Source organism: Ovis aries, chromosome 3, assembly GCF_016772045.2.
Source record: "Ovis aries strain OAR_USU_Benz2616 breed Rambouillet chromosome 3, ARS-UI_Ramb_v3.0, whole genome shotgun sequence".
NCBI classification, from domain to species: Eukaryota; Metazoa; Chordata; class Mammalia; order Artiodactyla; family Bovidae; genus Ovis; species Ovis aries.
In genome coordinates, this window is record NC_056056.1 from 117,825,579 (window position 1) to 117,839,891 (window position 14,313).

Genomic DNA, 14,313 nt, shown 5'->3' on the forward strand with positions numbered 1-14,313 from the left:
TCAAATAAAATGTCAAGATTTAACAGTTCAATAGTTAATTACTTTTTATGTAATTCTTCATATACATTGAGTTATTGAATAGAGAAATTCAATTATCTGTGAATTATTTGGTCAAGTCCCACTGAAAACTAAGAGAAACTTTTAAAAAGATAAAAGGAAGTATTCTGTGACTGACAGCCTATACAGAAGAATTAAGGCAGGGGTAAATTTTATAACAATTCAAAGTAATGCTTTGAATTACTGCTCATCATTCAAAACACTGGGCACCCTGAAGGCAAGAACTTGATTTGTTCAATTTCCTTTTTACGCTAAACTAAAGTAAGTGATTCAAATAGGATGTATGAATATTTAAAAACACACATGTACACACTCAATCACACTCATGTATTTGCTAACACTGTTAACCACTTAATGGTTGCAGATAAATTATTTTTTATTTTTCTCAACCTGAATTTCATTCAAACAATAGCACAAAGGTGGGCAAAATGAGACTCTTTTCTGTTATAAATTTCTTTAATTAAAAAGAAATTGGAAAACAAAAAAAGCCCTAATATATTTGAATATTTAAAGCAATTGGTTCACATGTGATGCATAAAATCCACAACACTGAACAGCTGTGTCATTCTGAGAACTCATTATCAAGAGCCAATGTGTTTCTTTCTGACATTTAAGGTTAAAACAAAATACTGGGCAATGAAATGGTACCACTGAAGATCAGTGCCAAAACACTTACAGGGTTTCAGTTTAAGATTGGTTAGACATTTTCAAAGTTGTGTTCTAAATGTGTCCTTCCTGAAAGAAAGCTCTGAGCCAACCTCTACTCTAAGTCGCTCATAATAACTTTAAATTATGAGGAAAAACTTAACTGCAGCAATTACCTCAGCTACAGCTTTCTTCTGAATACGCTACTCTAGTTCTGATAACCATCGTCATCAGGAGACATTAGACATTCAGAAACTTTAGGCTCTTTGATCAGTATAAAAGTTGGTCTTTGACACAGTTGGAAGATGCTATGATGAGAAGCAGCTAAGGGATTTAGAAAGTCTATTAAATTTACATTCAAAAGAACTTGATTCACTTCAATTCCCAAGGCATGTGAGCCAGAGCAGTTCACTTCATGTTTCCAAACTTCAGTTTTATTTTCTGTAAAGTAGGAATAATGTAGGCATTAAAAAAAAAACAAGCCCATAGTTCCAATAGGATACCTGACTGAAAACACATAGTAAAATTATAAAGAACTATTGCAGATTCAAGTATTTGTTCCTATTATAAAATGGCCATAATTAACCTTTGCAAAAAGAACATTTTACCTTTATGATTTATTCTGCTTCTATGCATAAAGGTTTAATTCCAGTAGGTGCTCTAGACTTTTCAAATCCAATGCAAAAGTTACTTAGAAAATAAGATGAACACATGGTAGATGCTTTTTTTTCCCTCACAGTCAACCCGCATGAGTAAATCTAAAGTCTTCTCATCAAAATTAGAAGGAAAACATTTGTCTACAAAAAACAAGGCAACTTTCATGAGCTAGCTTAGTTTCTTGCCATAAAACTTATATTACGTCTAACATAAATTACAAAATAGTTGTATATTTTTTGAAATATAGTATAACTCATTAAGTGTACATTTTAGGTGTTAAAAGCTATTAAAAATCTGTATTCAGTGTAACTTGCATAGTACAGAAGGCTACGGTCATTCAACTTATCTTCTATTTCATCCCCATATTGCCACTTTTAACTTTTAGAATCATTTTCAATATTGAAAACTTCATTGTATGACATAATTCCTAATAAACTAGAGAGAGCATACTAACAATTTGCTTTGATATTTGCCTTTTCATCACTCTCTTCCCAAAATCAACTGATACATGAATTATGTTATACTCTTCTAGATGTTGATGCTCTGGTCATTTAATTACTGAAGGTTTCAAGGGCTAGTTAGAGACATTGTTTATTTTTTTGTTAAAAAAGGAAAATAGCTGTTTTAATTATCTCAGTGCTGAAATTTAGCTTGAAGAATTTTATACCAGGAAAACCAACTCCCTTATTCTTAGCACATAACCTTGACTGTCTTCTAAATCTCTGATTTCAAAATAAAACTTTTGAATGTCCACTGGAGTCATTACCCAAGGGCTTTCAAGATCCAGAGTGTTTCTTAACAATATATGCTATTCAAACAGTATGTATCTAGATACGACAGTGCTACAAAAGCGTTTTTTTTTTTCTGTCAATGACTCACTTTATTCAAACAGATAATTAGGATTTAGATCCTACTGGAGACAAAAATCTAATTATTCTCCGTAGTCAGTTTCTTCTGCAAAGATTTAGTCTTTAGAACCTACCTATCTCCACCTCAGTTAATCCACAAGGAATAATTCGGTGAAAGAAATCTTAGCCATTGTCTGATTACACTACATGAATATTCCTCCTCCTATTTAACTCTTTGAAGTCCCCAGTCCTCGGGAAATATTATTATATTTTTAATGCCAGGATTTTTCACTGTCTTTACCCTAGTGCGTTTACAGCTGGCCAAAGAGCCAGCACACCCCCATAAGGCTGGCTGGACAGTTCTCTCTCAGCCACACCCCCCCACCACCCTGAAGAAGTTGACTTCATAATTTCCACACCAAAATTGTCCATCCTGCCCAACAAGAGACAGCCAAGGTAAAGGAAATAGAAGGGAGAGGGTGGGGGTGGAAAGCAGAAGGTAAGGAACAGTAATTGACAAGGAGGGAATTTGCATCTCATCTTCCCTGGGGGCGGGGTGGGGCCAGGACTGGGGAGGGGGAAGGGGTAAAAAATTAAAGCAGATGGGAAACCAGGTAACTCAAACACAGTCTCTGTACCTAATGTCTGTAATTTCGGGTCCCGCTTCTTCAACTGAGCAATGACAATCGCAGTCTCAGGCTTGACGAGAGGGGAGGCTCACAGCCGGCACTCCTGGACCATTTCCCTAGCAACGGGAGGAGAAAAGCAGCTTAGACACTCGGGTGCCCCGGCGTTCTCCCGGAACGTGCCCCGGCAGGCTGGCGTGGCAGCAGCTCGGCATCTTCCCGCGGCTCCGTCAGCAGCCAAAAGGAGAAGCGTCCATCGGAAAAATGGCATATTACAAATTTTGCTTTGGGAAGCAGAGCTCGGTTCAGACCATTGTCAAAAGGAGGAGAGGGGGAGGCGGCTCTTAAAGCAGCAGCGACCCGTTTGCCAGAGCAGCCACAGCTCCTCGCGTGCAGCTGGAGACCCGGGGCCGGGAGTCGGCAAGAGAGGACTGGGTTTGACTTGCAGAAACTTAACCAAGCGGCGCTACTTCGCGACCGGGCCACCTGGAGGGTGTCACCCCCAAACGTGAGCTTTGGGAAGAGGTGTGAGGAGAATCTGGAAGGGAATTTCTCCAGCCAGCCCCCGACCCGGAGCCCCTCTGGAGTTTATGGCTACCTCCAGGAGTTGACAAGCTAAAGGGAAGCGAGTCCGCAGGGATGCGAGAAGCAGGGCAGATCCCCGCTTGGCCCCCTGCCTATTTCCAAGCTAAGGGTGTCTTGTTTCACTTAAAAGAGCTGCTGCTCCTCCAGAAGGGCAAGCAGTCAGAAACCCCACACCCAGCTTCGCCTCCCAGCCTCTTTGCTGGCATCGGTTGGCCGGGAGAACCAACCTGCTGGGCGCCAGTGCGGATGCTATAGCATCTTCTTACTTGCCTGTGCGGTTGCTGCTGCCGCTCCTCCTCCTCCGTCTGTCTCCCCCACCTCCACCCCCTTCCTCCTCCTTGGCAGCCGCCACCTCCTCTTCCTCTGAAACAAGGGCTTCCCCTGGAAGCTGGTGCAGTGGTTTCCACCGGCCCTTAAATAAATTCTGAAGTAATCACGTCTTTGCTCTCCTCCTCACGTACACGCGCTCGCGGATACACACGACTCCCCCAAAGCTGCTGAGGCTTGCGCTGGTCCCAGTGCCCCCGGCAAAGGCAAGGGCTGGGGCTGGGCAGGTGTGACAAGGCGGGTGCCTTCCTCCTTGCCCCGGCTTCATGCACAATGGTCTCTACAGGAAGACGTGGGTTGGCCCGTACTGCTAGGGACAGAACAGGCTTGAGCATCTTCTGGCTCTCTGGCCTTCCGTGCTTGTCATTTCTTTAACCGGCTTCCTTCATCTCAAGACCAAGGGCATGGTAGTCGCGGTTGTAGAGACCTGAGTCAGTCTAGGGTGTGGCGGCATCTGTCACTTCTCATTACCTCTCCAGCTCTTTTCCATTCATAGCTTTGGAAATGAGAATTGTGTGTTAAGTACTCCCTGCCAGAGTAAATTTTAGCTTTGAGCGGTCTGCTCCCTGGATCTTTTCCAGTTCTCTCATACCTGAACACCCCTTAACATATTTTCCTTTCTTTCTGCCTCTTCTGTCCATTCATACAGACCCGTCAGGGGTGGAGAGGAAGCAGAAGACAAAACTGGTACCTGCTCTAAACAAAAAGGAAGGGTTTCAGTAAGGGAAATTAAGATATCCTAGTTTTAGTATAAAGAAGAGGACATGCAGGAGGGAACTGGGAGAAGGGTTCAACATTGTGTATAATTTGGAAGTTAGTACAAATACTCTTATGATGTAGTGCAATAAATTCAAAAGATATGTTTCACTTTTGTGTTAGGCAAATAGTCCAAAGCTAGCTATAGAAATACTATTCAAATAACTGCTCACTTACATTAAGTACAGTATTCAAGAAACATACCATTTTATGTTAGGGGTAACATTAATTAAGCTGATGACCTCACAGTAGAAGGTGAGCTCAAGCTCACATACTTACCCCCTTCTCTTCTAGACTGTTACTCAAATTCTGCATCACAACATAATCCTATTAGAATTAAGTATAAGAGTAATGTAAAGATTCATTAGATGTCAACTGGAGCACTGTATCTCAAACATAGCATACTTATTGCTGTTGTTTAGGTCACCAAGTCATGTCAAGCTCTTTTGGGAACCCACGGACTGTAGCATGCCATGCTCCTCTGTGCATCGGATTTCCCAGGCAAGTATAATGGTTGTCATTTCCTCCCCCAGGTGATCTTCTCCAACTCAGCGATTGAACCCATTTCTCCTGCATTGGTATGCAGATTCTTTACCACTGAGCCACCTGGGAAGCCCCATAGATCACCCATGGATCTTGTTCTATTGTAAATTCTGACTCACTTGGACTGGGGTGGACCCTGAGATCCTGGACCTGTAACAACTCCCAGATGAAACTACACTTTGGGTAGCAAGGATCTAGATCACCCAATCAACTTACCATTTGATCTTGACTTAAATATTCTTAACCACAGGAAAGCTCATTAAGTCACAAAGCCCATTTTCAAATAGATCTAATTTAATAACAGATCTTTCATACTGATCATATATCAGTACTCATAATTTTCATTCTCTGGAATTCCCCTGGAAGATATAAAATGTTCTTTATAGCTCAGAAACATTCTTATTTTTAGAGACAATTGACATGTCTCTTTGTACAAGAATTTCTTCCTTCCTTCCTTACAGTTTCCTTGGTAATCAACATTTGCCAAGTATAGCCACAAAGTAGTTATTAATAGTATTTCCAAGAAAAGTCTTGATTTGTCTGATTCCTATTCATATAAGAAGTACAAATATTAATTCTAAATATAATGCCCACATATAGTTGACGCAACAGAGTTGAAGGCCAACTCAGAATTGATAGTACAAAAGAGAACAATTTGATAATGGATGGCAGGAAATGTAAAGACTATTTTACAGAGAATAAATTGTCTTTATGGTCATTCTCAGCTTAGAAACTGTATGTTCTCACATTCTCACCCTTAAAACCAGTGCAAAGAGCATTTAGGTGATAGAGTCAACCCTACACTAGTTCTAATCTAGTGGCTCTCAAGTTTAGCATGCAAGAGAATCTCTAGAGGAATGGTCACAGAACAGATTTGGGGGCCCCATCCCTAAAGGTTCAGATGTGCCCAAAATGCTACTGGGGAAGAACACAGAAGTAGTTCCAGAAAGAGGCTAAGCCAAAGTGGAAACAGGTCCAGTTGTGGATGTGTCTGGTGGTGTAAGGAAAGTCTGATGCTGTAAAGAACAATATTGCATAAGAACCTGGAATATTAGGTTGATGAACCAAGGTGCACTGGAAGTGGTCAAACAAGAGATGGCAAGAGTCAACATCAACATTTTAGGAATCAATGAACCAAAATGGACAGGAATGGGCAAATTTAATTCAGATGACCATTGTATCTACTACTCTGGGGAAGAATCTCTTAGAAGAAATGCAGTAGCCCTCATAGTCAACAAGAGAGTCTGAAATGCAGTACTTGGGTGAAGTCTCAAAAACGACAAAATGATCTCAGTTCATTTCCAAGGCAAGCCATTCAGCATCACAGTAATCCAAGTCTATGGATAAATAGGCGAATGAAACTGAATTTGACTGGTTCTATGAAGACCTATAAGACCTTCTAGAACTAATACCAAAAAATATGTCCTTTTTATCATAGAGAATTGGAGTGTGAAAGTAGAAAGTGAAAAGCTACTTGTATTAACAGGCAAGGTTGGTCTTGAAGTACAAAATGAAGCAGGGCAAAGGCTAACAGAGTTTTGCCAAGGGAATGCACTGGTCATAGCAAAATCTCTCTTTCAACAACTCAAGAGAGAACTCTACATATGGACATCATCAGACGGTTTATACCAAAATCAGATTGATTATATTCTTTGTAGCCAAAGATGGAGAAGCTCCATAGAGTCAGCAAAAACAAGACCTGGAACTGACTATGGGAAGGTATTGTGAAATTCAGACATAAAGAAACTAGGGAAAACCACTTGGCCATTCAGGGATGACCTAAATCAAATCCCTTATGATTATACAGTGGAAGTGACAAATTGATTCAAGAGATTAGGTCTGATAGACAGAGTGCCTGAAGAACTATGGACAGAGGTTTATACCACTGTATAGGAGGCAGTAACCAAAACCATCCCCAAGTGGGGAGAAAATGCAATAAGGCAAAGTGGTTGTCTGAGGAGGCCTTAAAAATAGCTGAGAAAAGAAAGGCAAAGAAGAAAGGGAAAGATATAGCCAACAAAATGCAGAGTTCCAGAGAATCGCAAGGCAAGATAAGAAAGCCTTCTTAAGTGAACAAAGCAAAGAAACAGAAGAAAACAATAGAATGGGAAAGACTAGAGATCTCATCAAAAAAATTATACCAAGGAAATATTTCGTGCAAAGATGGGCATAATAAAAGACAGAAACAGTAAGGACTTAACAGAAGCAAAAGAGACTTTAAAAAAGTAGAAAGAATACACAGAAGAACTATACAAAAAAAGGTCTTAATGACCCAGATAACGGCGATGGTGTTATCATTCACCTAGAGCCAGACATCCTGGAGTGTGAAGTCAAGTGGGCCTTAGGAAGCGTTACTACAAACAAAGCTAGTGGAGGTGATGGAATTCCAGCTGTTATTTCAGGTCCTAAAAGATGATGCTGTTAAAGTGCTGCATTCTTCACGCCAGCAGCCTTGGAAAATTCAGCAATAGCCACAGGACTGGAAAAGGTCAGTTTTCAATCTAGTCCCAAAGAAGGGCAATGCCAAAGAACATTTTAACTACTGTACAATTGAGCTCATTTCTCATGCTAGGAAGCTAATGCTCAAAATCTTTTAAGCTAGGCTTCAACAGTATGTGAACCAAGAACTTCCAGATGTACATGCTAGATTTAGAAAAGACAAAGGAACGAGAAATCAAAGTGCCAACATCTGTTGGATCATAGAAAAAGCCAAAGAGTTCCAGAAAAACATCTACTTCTGCCTCATTGACTACACTAAAGCCTTTGACTGTGTGGATCACAACAAACTGTGGAAAATTCTTCAAGAGAAGGGAATACCAGACCACCTTACCTGCCTCCTGAGAAATCTGTATTCAGGTCAAGAAGCAAAAGTTAGAACTCGACATGGAACAACTGACTTTTTCCAAATTGGGAAATGTATATGTCAAGGCTGTATATTGTCACCTGTACTTATTTAACTTGTATGCAGGGTACATCATGGAAAATACGAGTAGATGAATCACAAGCTGGAATCAAGATTGCTTGGAGAAATATCAACGACCTCAGAAATGCAGATCATACCACCCTAATGGCAGATAGTGAAGAGGAACTAAAAAGCATTTTGATGAAGATGAAAGAGGAGAGTGAAAAAGCTGGCTTAAAATTCAACACTCAAAAATGAAGATCATGGCATCCAGTCCCATTACTTCATGGCAAATAGATGGGGAAACAGTGACAGACTTTATTTTCTTGGGATCTGAAATCACTGGGGATGATGACTTCACTCATGAAATTAAAAGCTGCTTAATCCTTAGAAGAAAAGCTCTGACAAACCCAGACAGCATATTTTAAAGCAGAGGTATCACTTTGCCAATAAAGGTTCCTATAGTCAAAGCTATGGTTTTTCCAGTAGTTATGTATAGATATGAGAGTTGGACCATAAAGAAGGCCGAACACCAAAGAATTAATGCTTTTGAACTGTGGTGTTGAAGTCCCTTGGACAGCAGGCATATCAAACCAGTCAATCCTAAAGGAAATCAACCGTGAATATTCATTGGAAGCACTGATACTAAAGCTGAAGCTCCAAAACTTCGGCCACTTGATACAAAAACCCAACTCACTGGAAAAGACCCTGATGCTGGGAAAGATTGAGAGCAGGAGGAGAAGGGGGCGACAGAGGATGCGAGAGCTGTCCAGTGACTCCATGGACATGACTTTGAGCAAACTCTAGGAGATGATGAAAGATGGAATCCTGGCTTGCTGTAGTCCATTGCATTGCAAAGAACCTGACACAACTGAGCAACTGAACAACAGCCACAAATCTGTGGTACGGCTGGAGAATTTGCATTTCTAATCAGTTCCCAGGTAATAGAATACTGCTTGATCAGGAATCCCACTTTGAGAACACTAAATAAATAAATCTGAAGAAATTTGGGAACAGTATGATTACAGAGCAAGAAAACAACTGATATTTTATATTTAAGGCAAAAAGTCTCCCACGCAAATATAAAACTAATTATTATGCTCAGGTTATCATCTACTCCTACTGTTTAAAAGCCAAGGAACAATGGTTAAGATAAAATATGCTTATCTTCTAAGAAGTTAATTACATTTAGGCAGAAGTAGTGGAACCCACCTCTTTCATTAATTTTAGTGCCTACCTTCGATGGAAAAAAAGTAATTCATAGAGGCATACAGTGTCACTAACCACACTTATTAATTCTCATTCTGCATATTTTATTTCAAATACCATTTTTTTGTCTATATGTTCTTTCAAGTGGAGCATGTCATACAGCTGCTCTCATTTATACTGTGGTGGCCAGCCCTTCCGTCTCTTTGGATAATCCAAATATCACATGGTATATTAGTAACATGATAGCATAATAATAATAATGAGCACTTGTTCGGTTTAGACCAATGATGGTTTTGTTTGTCAAGATAAAGTGTGCTAAGATCAGGCACCAAAGAAAAGGAGTAATTAAGTATGGCTATGACAGTAGCAAAGATCAAGGAAGTTGCAGTAATTTGTCCTTTAAATGCAAATATAATTTTGATGCAAAGTAAAGCAAATATTTACAGTTGTAATAGACATTTTAATTTCAGTGTCACATCATTTCAGCTATAGAGTTTACCATTTATGAAAATATATTCACAACACTTTATTAACTATGATGAATATTATTCATATTGTTATATATGTTCATGCTAACATTACTGAAACAATTAAATTGCATTTTCTTATTATGCTTACTGTTGACTTTAGAATTTAACATGGTTTAGATTGATAATATAAATAACTTCCACCATACAGTTTACCTACCTATAGTTTTGTGGGAACATGAATTTATTTTATTTCCATTAAACAATAAGACCATATAATATTATTATGGTGTATAATTTAGAGCAAGAAATAAAACAATCCCAAATAAATAATGGGTGACAAATTCAAGTGAACTTTATTTTTTACTCTTTCAATATTCCAAGGTAAGAATTGGTCAGTGGGCTACTCTCGTCCATACAATAATTTAGGGTCCTCGTCTGATATCTACCGTTCCTTTGGGTTTTGAACCTACATGGTCAAAAAAATGGGAGAAATAAGCACACCGTTTCTAAAACCCTTGGTCCAGAAGTGACACGTACTTTTTTCATCTGCCACTGGTAAGAATAACTCACATAGCTGCATTCAATTACAAGAGAGCCTGGGAAGACAGGCTGTCCTTAAGGCTGGAAAAAGAATAAAGAGGCTTTTGGTAAAAACTTAGCCAGTTTCTCTCACATACTGTTTGTGAAAGTGACAGTGGAAATAAAAAGTATGTAAACAATATGTTATGTTTAAACTTTCTGTTATATGTACCTTAAAAAATGCAATTAATTGGAATCAATTGTCATAACAGTCCGTACCCAATTCTCTCACAATTAGCATTGTTTATTATAGAGGTTTCATGTATCTTGTATTTATCCTACACATTTTTCTTTTAACCTGCCTAAAAGAGCAAACTGAAGAATATGAAAGTTATTTAAACACATAGTTGCTGACTCTTGTGCTTCCACACAAATGTGTATCAGTTCTCACAAGATAAATTTTTTGCAAGGCTACATTAATCAGCCTTTGCCTATGCATTTATACGAGATTATTACAATATATAGCAATTTGACAAATAGTCGCAGGGATTTAAATTTATAACTAAGGAATCTTAGTGTTGTAGCAGAGCAAAAACTGTTATTTTTTGAAGTCAAAATATGATGAGAAGACAGGTTTCAGATAACTTTATTTTGCATCATTCAGTACTATGTAACATCAAATTGAAGAGCAATATAAGGGCACTGAAAACAATAAATTAGAATAATAATGCCTTATGAACTAACAAAGGAAAAAATAACGGGAAAATTATCTTACGTTACTCTTTAGACTACTGTGAGGGAAAATATTAAAAGAAACATTCTAAATACATTCATTAGTTGTTTTATTATCTAGAGGGGAAAGATTTTAATTTTTGCTTTTATTCCAATTCAGAGAGCCTTGCTTTAGAATTGTAGAATCATGGAATTTTATGCTGAGAGTTCTGATATAACTCCATTCTTACAGATGCATATAGTAACACTAATTCCTGGGTTTTCTAGCTCAAGTACCTAAAGAAACTAAGCAGGCAGTGGTTCAATTTTGATATCTACTTTTTGACACCTCCTATTAAATTAAATCTTCCAGAACTTGACTCAGACTTATTCATGATTACCTACCTACTTTGATCATTGGTGTCACTGATACTAATCCAGTTATTTCTTTGAATCAATTGGCACCACAAATAAACTGCATAAAGTTGAGATCAGTGATCACTGCTATTCTTTGGATGAGAAATCATTGGAAAATAATAATCACCAATGTGAAAATGAGCTTTACCTTAATGCTCACTACTTCAGGACACGTGCAAGCTTAAATGATGAAAATAACTGATAATGGATAATCCTCATTTTTGATGTAAAGATTCACACAATGAATACAAATGTAGGCTTTAGAAAGATATCAATACACAAGATACACGTGAGAATTATCTTTCATGAAGTCTTTATTTGGCCAACCACTGGTGACTTCAGTTGTGACCCTATATGTCTTCTGCTCAAGTAACCATATAAAATCCATTGCTACTTGTTAGGCTAATTGGAGAGCTAGAGCTATTGGCCAGGTGTATTCGTCCCTGCATCTCTCTAGTACAACAAGTGTGTGTCATTTACCCAGAGCATCTTTTGGCATTTTGCCACCAGCTCAGACTTTATCTTTGGCCTTTATAACCACACCGTCAGTCAATGCAGTTGATACAGCAGAAAAAGGAAGAGGACATTTGAACATAGATAACTCAGCATTCCGGAGAAGGCAGTGACACCCCACTGCAGTACTCTTGCCTAGAAAATCCCATGGATGGAGGAGCCTGGTGGGCTGCAGTCCATGGGGTCACACAGAGTCGGACACGACTGAGCAGCTTCACTTTCACTTTTCACTTTCATGCAGAAGGAAATGGCAACCCACTCCAGTGTTCTTGCCTGGAGAATGCCAGGGATGGGGGAGCCTGATGGGCTGCCGTCTATGGGGTTGCACAGAGTCGGACACGACTGAAGCAACTTAGCAGCAGCAGCAGCAGCAGCAGCAGCAGCAACCCAGCATTCAAATAGTGTGGTCCTTTCCCACTACATCTTATCCTGTGTAGGTTAACATATCTTATCTCTTTTCCCTTGCTTTGGTGTGTTTTTAATAGACTTGATAAAATGAATGATTTTGAGTATTTTTGTTTTGTGAGCTTTTCTATTCCATGACCTCTGATATCATTTGCCGGTAATGTACTTGGAGGCTACCATTCCCTCAGGGTGAAGTCTCATATGACACTTTGTCTTGGGAAGTGGGAAGGGAAATTTGGGGATCTTTATATTTTTCCAGTGTTAACTCTCTGGATTAGGTTCACAAGAACAACAACAACAAACAAACTAAAAACAATAACAGCAACAACAAAAATCCCTGATACTAACCGAGGGCCACCATCCTGGATGCTCTCTGAAATCTCCTTCAGTCACAGAATGCAAAATCATTTCACAGATACATATTTGCGGAAGACAACTATCATCAAACAGTGCCAAGCTGTAACTGGGTCCAACTTAGATTTACATAGGGAAACCACAAAGTGGACTCCGGCAAGCTGGTGTTAAAGTGTCATTTACATCCCTTTGCGTAGTCTTGAAATTATGCAAACTGGCATATTGTGTAGCTAAATTTATTTTAGTAATCACTTCACCACGGTTAGTAAATAACTGTTGCTGCATACATCAGTGTTTTATTTGCATTTACTTTCCCAATGAATTTTAGAGTTTTGAAGTTGCAAAATGGGTCTTTGGTACTGAAACTTATGTTATAATATTATACATTTGTAAATAAAGGTTTCCTTCATAATTTTAGATGTCCATGCATCATCTTGGAACTGGCTGTGTAGAAAGTCAGGAGTCACACAATATGACGAGATATAATGGAAGTGATATAGGAGCATAGCAAGTAACCATCTAACCTACTTGTGGAAGACCAAGAGGAGAAGTGTTTTCTAAATAAATCTGTGAATGAATAGTGTGAAAATGTAACAGCAAGGGCAAGTAGGCAGAGGCAGATAATCTATAGATTGCATAGGAAACAGGGGAAAGTGCCAATTTGGCTGCTGTATAGAGATAAGACAGGCTTAGACTGACAGAAGTGAATGGAAATCTAAGCAGAGACCACGTGTGAAAGAACATGTAAATCTTAGTAAAGAGCTTAAAATGTATTGAGGGGAATGCAAAGTCTAGTAAAGTTTGAAATCAAGAAAAGTTAGAGCACATTTTGGAAAGAAAAGGGTAAAAATTGGGAACAAAACAAGCTATGGTTAAGATATGAAGTTTGAACCATCCTTCAAGGGGGTATGAAAGTGGCAGGAGTATTTTCAGTGAAAACAGAGTATATCCACTTTTGATCATGTTGAATTTTGTTATCTGACTGTGGGCCGTCCAATTAGAGATACTAAAAAAGAGCTGAAAATGATAATCTCTCAAATGAGAGACACCTGGGCCAATGATAAATGTTTGAGAATCATTGGTGACATTTGAAATAAAGAAAGTAAACAATATTGACAATGAAGAGTGTATAGAATTAGATAAGATGAGGGTCGAGTCATAGAACCTCAATAAACAAATATTTAAGAAATAATCCTAACAAGTTAGGCAGAGACAAGGGAGGAAATCAGGTGAGTATATGTCACAGATGGTGCTTCCCCTGTGGCTCAGTGGTAAAGAATCTGCCTGCAATTCAGGAGACCCAGGTTAAATCCTTGGGTCATAAAGACCCCCTGGAGAAGGGAATAGCAACCCACTCCGTGTCCGACTCTTCACGACCCCATGGACTATATCCTACCAGGCTCCTCTGTCCCTGGAATTTTCCAGGCAAGAGTACTGGAGTGGGTTGCCATTTCCTTCTCTAGGGGATCTTCCCGACATAGGGATTGAACCTGGGTCTCCCGCACTGCAGGCAGACGCTTTATCCTCTGAGCCACCAGGGAGGGATCAGTATTCTTGCCTAGAGAATACCATGAACAAACGAGCCTGGCCGCAGTCCCTGGGGTCGCAAAGGGTTGAACATGCCTGAATATAAGCATGTGCACACGCGTGCGCACACACACACACACACACACACACACACACACACGTCATGGATGCCAGGGAAAGAGAACAAACATTTGAAGGAAAGGCTGAGTAGTGACCAATGTCAGATATGACTGAGAAATCAA

The 14,313-nt window shown here is 39.2% G+C and overlaps 1 protein-coding gene across 16 annotated transcripts in view; it reads right to left on the reverse strand.

The window, feature by feature from the left end:
• Positions 1-3,151, reverse strand: part of PPFIA2 (PTPRF interacting protein alpha 2) — a 509,064-nt gene extending 505,913 nt beyond the window's left edge. For all 16 annotated transcript variants that reach the window (XM_060412495.1, XM_060412493.1, XM_027967176.3 and 13 more), the window contains exon 1: positions 2,846-3,151. The gene's annotated coding sequence lies outside the window, so the exon portion shown is untranslated. The remainder of the gene's footprint in view (positions 1-2,845) is intronic.
• Between the last annotated feature and the right edge of the window lie 11,162 nt (positions 3,152-14,313).